At 43.3% G+C, this 10852-nt stretch overlaps 1 pseudogene; it reads left to right on the top strand.

Moving 5' to 3' along the window:
* Positions 1-6661: 6661 nt before the first annotated feature.
* Positions 6662-6827, top strand: LOC132209417 (U2 spliceosomal RNA; annotated as a pseudogene).
* The last annotated feature ends 4025 nt before the right edge of the window (positions 6828-10852 follow it).

Genomic DNA, 10852 nt, shown 5'->3' with positions numbered 1-10852 from the left:
CTTATTCTCCTGTGGGATGTGGGTATTGCTGGTCAGGACAGCATTTGTTGTTCATCCCTAATTTACCTTGAACTGATGTCAGAGGGCAGATAGGGGTCAACCATGTTGTTGTGGGCGTCGTCACTTGTATGCCAGGCCAGGTAATGTCTTCCCTTCCAAAGGGACATGAATGAATGGGATTTCAGGACATTAAAGTCACGGCCTCTGTTCCTGAAAGTCAGGTTTACATTCCAGATTTTATTCATTGAATTTAAACTCCAGCACCTGCTGTGTCTCAGTCCCCAGGGATTATCACCACTGCACTGCTATCTCTCCGCTGTATCGCCTTACTGTAGAGAATAACTTTCACTGTTCAGATCATCCCAGAGTGACAGAGACAGGAGAAGGCCATTTGGACAATCACACCGGTGTTGGTTCCTGTTGAGAAAGGGATTGCGTGAAAGGAAAAAGTACCAGCTGATGCATGTTTGTAACATTTACAGACTGTCCATGTCAGGATAAATGTGTTTTAAATGTAGGTTGAAGTGGTTACTGAGAGCAAGAAGCTGATGCAGGGACAATGAGCAAAATTAACTTAGCTGCGAACAAACATCAATTTGTTGGTGTAAACAGCAGAGAATGGTTTCAATCCAGTGACCTTCTGGGTAATGGGCCCAGCATGCTCCGTCTACACTACACCCTGCCTGGTAACTCAACTGGAACATATTTTACTTCCTTCTTGCTTTCGAATGGAAGTGCACGCACACGCGCACACACACACACAGCAATGTATGATTAACATACACACAATGTCAAAGGGCCAAACAGCCCAGCAACCCACACAGGTGGGCAGACTCATGATTTGACCGAACTTTTGGTAAATGCTAAACCAACAGTTACATGCCTCATTCCAAAGAAGGAGGACTGAACTGGGAACATTAACCCGGCTTTCCGTCTGCAGATGCTGTCAGACTTACAGAGATCCACCAGCAATTTCCGTCATTGTTTATTTCTGATTGTTATTTATCTGTGGGTGATAACTTTCCCCGGATTGTGAACAATGACATTCAAATTCATCTGAAGGCTATCATCGTTCCCCACTCTCTTTGTCATCCTTTTCTCACCCTTCTGCCTTCCATTATCACACCCCACAGCTGGTAGGTTTTTTCACTTCCTCTCCATAATGGTGTCAAACACATGAAAATTCAACTGGTTCCACTGAAAAGGTCCTGGATATGAAATAAAAATCAAGTTTTAAAAGACAGAGATAGACATACAAAAAGTGAATTTAACAGGCAGGGGGAGTCTCTCAGGGGATGGGAAAGCAATCTCTAATATGGTTGATAATTGAGACATTTCCCTGGGAAAGTTCAAGATCCAACAAAATAATCTAGTCATTTTACAAGTTCTGTTTTGACCAACATTGCTCTGTGATATTTCCCACAGCCCGATGACCCAATAATCCCTGCTCCATGTCAATAAAAGCATCTCTGGGTGAGGTTCAAGCTCACAGCCTCAGCATTTTATGCACCTCTGTACTGTCACATAAGGACCGCACGCTCACCGATTGTTTGACAGGAACTACAGAGTAGCCCTGTGCGCTCATTGCCATTCCCATTTCCAGTTGTATCTTTGCAGCTGGTTCACTGCGTTTCTCTGATTCCAGGCCTGGGAACTGGGATTATCTGGTCTTGTGCAGCAGTACCTTGTGTGAGGGAATTTTGGTGAGGTTGCCGATGTTAAATAGACAACAATAGAAGGACACAGCACGCCCTCACACGCTGGCCACACTGTCATACATCAAGAATATATTGGAAGTGACAACAAGACCCCTCAGACCACTCAGAGTCATGGTGATGGACACACCCACAGCCGCTCAATGACAAAGACTTACAAGAATTAAAGACCCCATTCCCACAACATGCAGAACCAATGCAGTTTACAAAATACCATGCAATTTTGACTGTAAACATTACATCGGACAGACAGGAATGAAACTAGACATCGGAATTCAAAAACTTCAACTGGCAGCAAAACGGAATGACAAACTCTCCTTAATATCGAGACACTCAGACAATGAAGGCCATCAGTTCAACTGGGACAAGGTAACCATAGTAGCCCAAACCAAACATAGACATCCACGGGAATTCCTAGAGGCATCGTTCTCCACCCGTCATGCAATCATCAAACGTAAAGAATTGGACCCCTATACAAACCCATGCACATCAAAACCAGAAATGACACTCCTCACCATAACAGAGCAAACAGTATAAATTCCAAGCAGAGGAGAAAAACATTGCTTCAACGGAGGCTGTACTGATTATGTCCCCTAGCATGGTGATGAAACATCTGAACAAGAACAAGCCAGCTCGGCGAACAAGTCAACAACTCACCCACAAACTGAGCTATAGATCTTTGCCAAAACTTTGAGCTGAGTTCAGTGTGAGAGCTGAAGACCAGTTTTCCTGTTTACCCTGGTAAACAGATCACTCCGGATCAATCACTCACATTGACTATCATTTGTGTGTTGCCCTTTCCATGTCTTACCTTGGTTCAGCTTTCTGAAGGGTTCCATGCATTTATCATTTTGCACATTTTACTGTGGAGAGTTTTGCAGCCTCATTTCAAGACCATTGAGTTTACAAACAGAAAGAGACCATTCAGACCATCACCTCTGCTCTGCCATTCAATGAGATCCTGTCTGATCTGCACTTTGTTGCCTTTCCCCATAATCCTTGATACCTTTATTGCTTAAAGATCTGTCGATCTCAGCCTTAAATATACTTATTGGCCCAGCCACAACAAACCTCTGCTGCAAAGAATTCCACTGATTCACAACTGTCTGAGAGAATAATTTCTTCCTCATCTCTGGTTTAAATATGAAACCCCACTCTGATATGAGGTATTCTGGTCCTAGACTGTCCTAGAAGGGAACCAACCTTTCTGCAACCAAACCGTTAATTCTCCAAAAAACCTGCATGTTTCAATAAGGAGCAAGGTTTTTGTTTTGCAGTACAGTGTTTGAGCAGATGAAGGAAATGAATCTCAGAGCTTCAGAGTGTTAGAAAAGGATTTACAGATCAGAAACTTGCTTAGATACAGCAAGAACTAAGCACGCCACTTGATTCTTTAATCATTCAGCACTGGATATTATTGGTCTTTGAATGTCAGTATTGAGTCAAATAAGAGTAACGTTAAATTCCTTCCTTTCATCTCCCAGTAACTATTGCCCAATATCTTAAATCTGTGTTTCTAATAATTTTACGATCAGTGAAGAGGAACAGCTGCTATTTAGCTACCTTATCTAAATCTATCATAAACCGAGATACCTTTGTCAAAGATCACCTCAGTCTCCTTTGTGTTGCGCAGAACAACCTCAGTTTCTCCAACCTGACCTTAAAACTAATATCCCTCAGTTCTTGAATCATTCTCATCAATCTCCTTTCAATCATTCCACAGACCCTCACATCCTTCGTGTACATCAGCTGTTTGTGCAGACCCAAATGCTCTGTGTTCAAGTGGGTGATGTTATCACACACGGGCAATTGCGAAGTGACATCACCCTAATTCATGGGCATTTCATGAACTGTGGGTTTCCTCTGACCCCGGTCGTTCTGATATCTTTTGATCTGCAGACTCCAGCATTTGATTTTAAAGTTGAAGACAATGAAATTATTTCAGTATTTTTAACCAGTAACGTACACATGTTGTATCAGAGACAATGGGAACTGCGGATGCTGGAGAATCCGAGATAACAAATGGTGGAGCTGGGTGAACACAGCAGGCCAAGCAGCAGCTTAGGAGCACAAACCCTGATGTTTCGGGCCTAGTCCCTTCATCAGAAAAGGGGAATGGGGAGAGGGTTCGGAAATAAACAGGGAGAGGCGGATCAAAGACGGATAGAGGAGAAGATAGGTGGAGCGGTGAAGGCAGCCGAAAAACTGCTCGATGTCCAAACGTGAGTGGTATTCATTGATGTATGTGTGGAGGGGGATAAAGGTGAGCCCCTTACTGAGGACTGACCATTTGACCTCAGTCAGGGGAAGGTCTAGGGGTGATGGTGAAAACTGGGCAGGGCTCAGCGTGGCTGTCTCCTCTGGGGCTCCTGGCTGTGGAGGCTGTGGGCTGTTTGGCCTGCTGTGTTCATCCAGCTCCACGCTTTGTTATCTCATGTACATATTTTGCTTCACGTGCTGTTCTCAGTTATCTGACTCTGGTATTGTTGTGATGTAAATCAAATCCCACTGACTTGAGTATTTTGCAGAGGTGACAAAGAAGGTTGGTGAAGGCAGAGAGGGTAAACATTGTTTGGATGCACTTCGGAAAGGTGTTTGAAAAGGTTCCTCATGGTAGACTGGTTAGATCACATGGAATCCAGTGGAAGCTAGTGGTTTGCATCCAAGACTGGCTTGAAGGCAGGAGGCACAGAGTGATGGTAGCGTGTTGTATATCGGACTGGAGACCTGTGACCTGTAGTGTGTCACAAGAATCAGTGCTGGGACACTGCTTATCCATAACTTTATATAAATCATTTAGATGGAAGCACAGGAGGGATGGTTAGTAAGTTTGCAGATGGCCCCAAAATTCATGTTGTTGTGGACAGTGAGGAATGTTATCTCAGAGTACAATGGGACCTTGATCAGATGGGCCAATGGGCCAAGGAGTGGCAGATAGAGTTCAGATAAATGTGAGGTGTTGCGAATTCGTAAGGCAAACTAGGGCAGGACTTATAAGTTAATGGTAGGGCCTTGGGGAGTGTCACGAAACAGAGACATTGGGGTGCAGATGCATAGTTCCTTGAAATCGGAGCCACAGTTAGACAGGGTGGTGAAGAAGGCATTTGGCATGCTTGCTTTTATTGTTCAACATATTGTGTGTCGGAGTTTGGACGTTACGATGCAGATGTACAGAGCATTGCCACTTTTCGAATACTGCATTCAGTTATAATCTTCCTGCTGCAGGAAAGTTGTTGAACAGAAGGATTTCAGAAAAAGACTTACAAGGATGGTGCATGGATCGAATGGTTTGAGCTACTGGGAGAGGAGCCTGAATAGATTGGGGCTGATTCCCTGGAACGTCATAGGCTGAGGCGTGACCTTACAGAGGTTTATAAAATCATGAGGGGCTTGGATGGGATGAATTGCCAATATCTTTTCCTCAGGGAAAGGAATCCAAACCTGAGAGCATGGTTTAAGTTGAGAGGCGAAAGGTTTAAAAGGGACCTGAGGGACAGTTTTACATGTAGAGAATGCTGCATGTATGGAGGAGGTGGTACAATCCCAGCTCTTAAACGGCATCAGGATTGGGAAATGAATAGGAAGGGGACAGAGGGATACGGGTCAAATGCTGGCAAATGCGACTAAAATAATTGAGGATATCTGGTTCGAATAGACAAGTTGCAGCAATCAGTCTGTTTCCATCCCTTATATCTCTACAGCTCTTGGATCTTAATTTGCAATTCTAAATTAGCAGGTTGTAATTGGAATGTATGGAGTCGAAGCCAAACCATTTGTGACTTATTCAATGTACTGGCTTAATATCCACCATCCATGAAGGAACAGGAGTGATGTTAAGGATGTTGGAGTGATATGGGGACCCCGTTAATATATTCCAGGACATCTGGATTAGTCCAAGAAATTGTATTCATAATTGTGACCCAGTACTTCCTGGCAGGGATATTACTCGATCAGAATTAGAATTTGTTTCTAGTATTTGCTTCGATTTGATTTGGAAAGAGGCAGGCATGTTTTGCATTGCTAACAGTTCATTTTATTTAGTGCACAGAATAGAACAGCGCAAAATCAATCCCTTTTACAACTACAGGCCCATTGACACTGCAGACAGTTACACATTCCAAAGAAACAGACAGGATGGGATGGGTTTGGGAGGCAGCGGTGATGATTCACCTTCTTTGCAACGATGAGTCACGTTTATCGAGGGAGGTAGACCCACCGTCTTCAGCGAGTGGTTCCTGCTGGATGTGCACTGCCTGAGAGGGCGCTGGAAGCAGAATCATTCATTGCCCTCAAGAGAGTTGAATGATGTGTGGTTTACAGGGCATCAGGAAGAGCGTGGCATGTGGGACTGGTGAAGTTGCCTGTACAGAAGCTGAGGCAGACAATAAAGTGTGGAGCTGGATGAACACAGCAAGCCTAGCAGCATCTCAGGAGGACAAAAGCAGACGTTTAGGGCCTAGACCCTTCATCAGAGCTCTCTGATGAAGGGTCTCGGCCTGAAACGTCAACTTTTGCGCTCCTGGGATGCTGCTTGGCGTACTGTGTTCATCCAGCTTCACACTTTGTTATCTTGGATTCTCTAGCATCTGCAGTTCACATTATCTCTGATGCAGACAATGACAGTCTGAAGCACCTTCCTCTGTGTTGGGACATTCTCTGAGTGTGCGGTTCTGTACCAATTGTGGCTGCAATCTCACTAGCCCTCCAGCAGTCGCGGAAATGGTTGATGAGGCTTGTTAGTGATGTGAGCTCTGCCCTACCTCATTCGATTGGTACATTTCCGATGATCTACATTCGCTACGAAGTGAGTTTTACAGAAAAGGTGATGAAAAAGTGCTGGTATAAACTTATTGTTTTTCCCAGTTAGGAAGCCCAGGAGTTTGTGAACAGTAAAAACTGACAGCAGAAGGTAACTGGGACTTAAGGTAGTCCAGCACTATAACGGCATTGCTTTTTGGCCTACTTGGTTGACGTCAGTTTTAATATCTGATATGTCTTTTTTTTTAAAGACCCTATGTTAAACTGATTTTTGGATTAAGGAGTAGGTCCTTGCTCCATCCACTCTGTGCATCATCCAGGTATTGCTGTGTTTCCAGGACTGGTGTAGTCTCATTAAACCAATTCTAAAAACAGCCTGTGCAAAACTTGAGGAAGGGTCCAGGCCTGAGATGTCAGCCTTCCTGCTGTGTTCATCCAGTTCTACACCTTGTTATCTCAGATTCTCCAGCATCTGCTCAACAGGCCCTTCGGCCCCACAAGTCCACACCAAACCTCAGAGCATCCCAGCCAGACCTAATCTACCCCTCCCTAAACATTACAGGCAATTTAACATGGCCAATCAACCTAGTCTGCACATCTTTGGACTGTGGGAGCACTCTGAGGAAACCCACACAGACACATGGAGAATGTGCAAACTCCACACAGGCAGTCGCCCAAGGCTGGAATCGAACACAGGTCCTGGTGCTGTGAGGCAGCAGTGCTAAATACTGAGCCACTATGCTGCCAAAGTGCTTTCCTCTCAGTACTCTCACCCAACTTTCTCCAAATATGCTTGTTCCAAGGTAATTGTTAATCTGTCCTTTTCTGCATGTTCAGCACTTGTTTTGAATGTCAGTGCCTCATCCCTGGTAATACCGCACCTTCCCACCAACACCATCCCCAAATATCCACACATGGCATCAGAAGTAAAAGAAAATCACCTGCCAACACTACCTCAATATAAATAGCATTTCAGAAAAAAAAAGATGAAGCTATCAAAGTATTCACTAGTTTTGACTCTGATGATGACAACTTGGGATGTATTGAACTAGAGATTTTGGAAACACTGAGCCAGGAAAGGATATGGCATATACAATGCACGTTTTTCATTTGAGTGCAGAGCAACTAATCAAACAAGTGTGCATGTGTCTGCTTTATTTTTCTCAAGCCAAGGCCTGAGCGCTTAATCAGATTACCAATTCACTGATGTGGGATACAACTGTGAATGACAGTCGGTGGCACATTACTCCGAAAGCCAATTCTCACATTAGCCAGACCAAGAGATATTTGCAAATCTAGCGAAATGAGCCAGAGTTAAATAAAAATGCTACATCAAGATGCAGAATTGCCTGTCCACATAGTACATTCTTGCTCTAAGAACTCTACAAGCTTTTCAGCACCTGACACAAGTTATGCCGCAATATCTCTGCCCTTCCTTGGCATTTTTGCACTTTGACGTCTCAACTAGAACTTAATGTCTCAGTGCTCCTGTCTTGCCTGGTTGTTTATTGCAGGCATAAGCCAGGCAGCTTAGCACTGTTATTACCAGCAGTCAGCCAAGGGCTGGTCAGCAGCTGTGGCAACAAACACATGTGTTTCGACCAAATGGTCACATCGCAAAGTCTCAGGGAAACAGTTCTCAGTCAAGGCAAGGGAGATAGTATTCAGTCAGGAGATCCTGACACAAAATGGCCAAGGAATCATTCAATATCAGCCCAGGGACTTGGACACTGTCAGTCAGCCATTTGGGGCTAATCAGGATCTGGGAATCTGTATCACTACAGTACAGAGAGGTGGCCACACTCACCACTAATTACATTCTCAAAATGTTCCAGTAGACTTGTTGAGCCTGAATTATGATCATCAATCCAAGCTGACCCTGTCCATTCCTGCCACTGGGGGTCAGTTTGATGAAATTCTTAAGAGGTGTTCAGGAGTTTGCGAGGTTCAAGTCCATCGCTCCCTGAAATAGCAACACAAGTAGATAAGATGGTGAAGAATTTCACTTTCATGGTACACTGCATCAGGATCTGGTCAGCTTTGATATCTGGCTCATAAGTGAGATGAGGTATTTTTTTCCAAACATGTCAGAGCATGCATTGTTCCTACGAGTACAACTGTGGTTCCATTCATGCATTTTTTTTTGTTTCAACCATGAAACGGTCACAACTTGATTAGAAGTGAAAGTGACCATCAGCCAGTTTGAACTGTCGGTTGCTAAATAAATTAAGACAGAGATAAATGTATTTGCAGGAGGTTTTTTTTAAATTAACTTTTAAAAAATATCATTCATGGAATCTTGATATCACTGGATAAGAATGGAAGTTTCCTTCCCTAAAGAACATAGGTGAACAGATGGGTTTTTCCAACTGACAATAGATTCACGGTCATCATTAGATTCTTATTTCCAGATTTTTAAAAAACTCAAATTCCACCATCTGGAATGGTGTGATTCCAATCTAGGTCACTAGACCATATCTCAGTCTCTGTGTGAGATGTTAATGTGATGACATCCCATTGATTTATATACTTCTATAAATTAAAGTCTCTGTATAGGAATCAAATGTAGATAAAAGACTTTAATTTATACAAGTAAACTCTTATCTACCTTCACATAGATATGCAGGCACTACCCTGAAGCTTACGGTCCAGCTAGGAATTCAGTGTAACACTTTTTTAACTCCTTTTCTTCTCACACATCAGTATGCAGACACTGTCTTAAACTTCCTGACTGAATTTAAATTAGAATCACACTGTTTCAAACAGGGGAAGGTGGGGAATATTTGTAAAGGTGTGAAACCTCGAAAGCATGTAACTCCTGTCGCTGACAAAGGGGTCAGGGCACTGACTTTGTTCTAGTCAGACACACTGGCAACTTAAAATCACAATCTGTCCTGGACAACAACTCAAAATCGCCTCCTGCCATTAGCAGCTACTTCACTAGCAATCGATACTATAAGCTGGTCTTTTATGTTCTTGATGTAATAATTGCTTGGTATCCTATTTTTGTCTGTTGCAGTAATTGTTTCATGTATCATGCCACTAAGTTGTGAAATCGTTTTATGTGTCATGTCTTTTGTAAACTATAAAAAGCGGGCACTGTCTGCTGCTCGGGGAGAATTACTGGCGAGACTCTGCTCTCTGTGCCGGATTCAGTACAGTGATTCTCCACAGCTTGTACTTGTTTGGTAATAAAAGGATTTGTGTTTTTTCTAAACAGGTCAGTGTCTTGTGATTGCAGCAAGTCCGTGAGGGTCTCTGAAAACAAACTTGACATGTGGAGTAATGGACAGCAGACTAAATAGAAAGTATACACTAGATATCACACAATGTCTTGGTTTTTGTATTCATCACGAGATCCGTCACTGCTCTGGACACCTGGTAAAGATCTGAAGAGACTGCATTCCCCATGGACAGGTCACCAGGTTTCATTGCATTTTTGCAATCGGCTATCAGGGATACAGAACATGACTCATCCCAATCTTTTGTTTGGATTTAAAACTTTCCTTTGATTGTTTCCAATAAGCAAATATCTATTAGTAGTTGAAACATGTCTGTGGAGAGCAATAGAATCCATAATGGTAAAAGGTGTGCAAACATATTGACCAGGCACAACAAATAAAGGGCCTTTAAGATCAACATAGAATCCCTACAGTGTGGAAGATGGCCATTCAGTCCATTACCAACCCTCCAAACAGCATCTCACCCAGTCTCACACCCTACCCTGCATTTCGCACACCAGACACGATGGGCAATTTAGCATTGTCATTCTACCTAATTTGCACATTTTTGGACTGTGGGAAGAAACTAGAGCACCTGGAGGAAACCCACGCAGGCAGGGTCTGGGTAGGACACTCTTTGTAAGTTCAGTGTGAACTTGACGGGCTAAATGGTCTGCCTCCAGACTGGAGGGATTCTATGATCTACAGAAGCAAGCCCAAAAAGTATGGTTTGGATATAGCTAACAGCAGAATCAAAAACCAACTTCACAGTTACTCTAAAATTTGCTGCTCGTTAACCAGTCCTGATGAACCAGGAAATCCCTTTTCACATACTGTGTGGGCGGGTCGTCTTTAGTCAGTGAGAATGTGTCAATGTGTCGTGATAACATGACTATTTCCAAACTCTACCTGACAGATACACAACTGATATTAACATTTTATCCACAATACCTGTACCTTTAATTGAGCAGGGATCAGTAACATCAGTACAAACAGCCCAAAACCATGGTTCACTTGATAGTGAGAGTGACAGCAAAATCATTCAACTGTGCTTCTTTGTGAACTCACTGGTGTGTTAACAGTTTGGATAACTGAGTGAATGCTTTCCCCCACTCAGAGCTCATGAATGGGTTCTCCCAGTGTGAACCTGCTGGAACA

This window comes from Stegostoma tigrinum, unplaced genomic scaffold (assembly GCF_030684315.1).
Source record: "Stegostoma tigrinum isolate sSteTig4 unplaced genomic scaffold, sSteTig4.hap1 scaffold_92, whole genome shotgun sequence".
Classification (NCBI taxonomy): Eukaryota; Metazoa; Chordata; class Chondrichthyes; order Orectolobiformes; family Stegostomatidae; genus Stegostoma; species Stegostoma tigrinum.
This window is presented reverse-complemented; position numbering and strand designations above follow the sequence as displayed.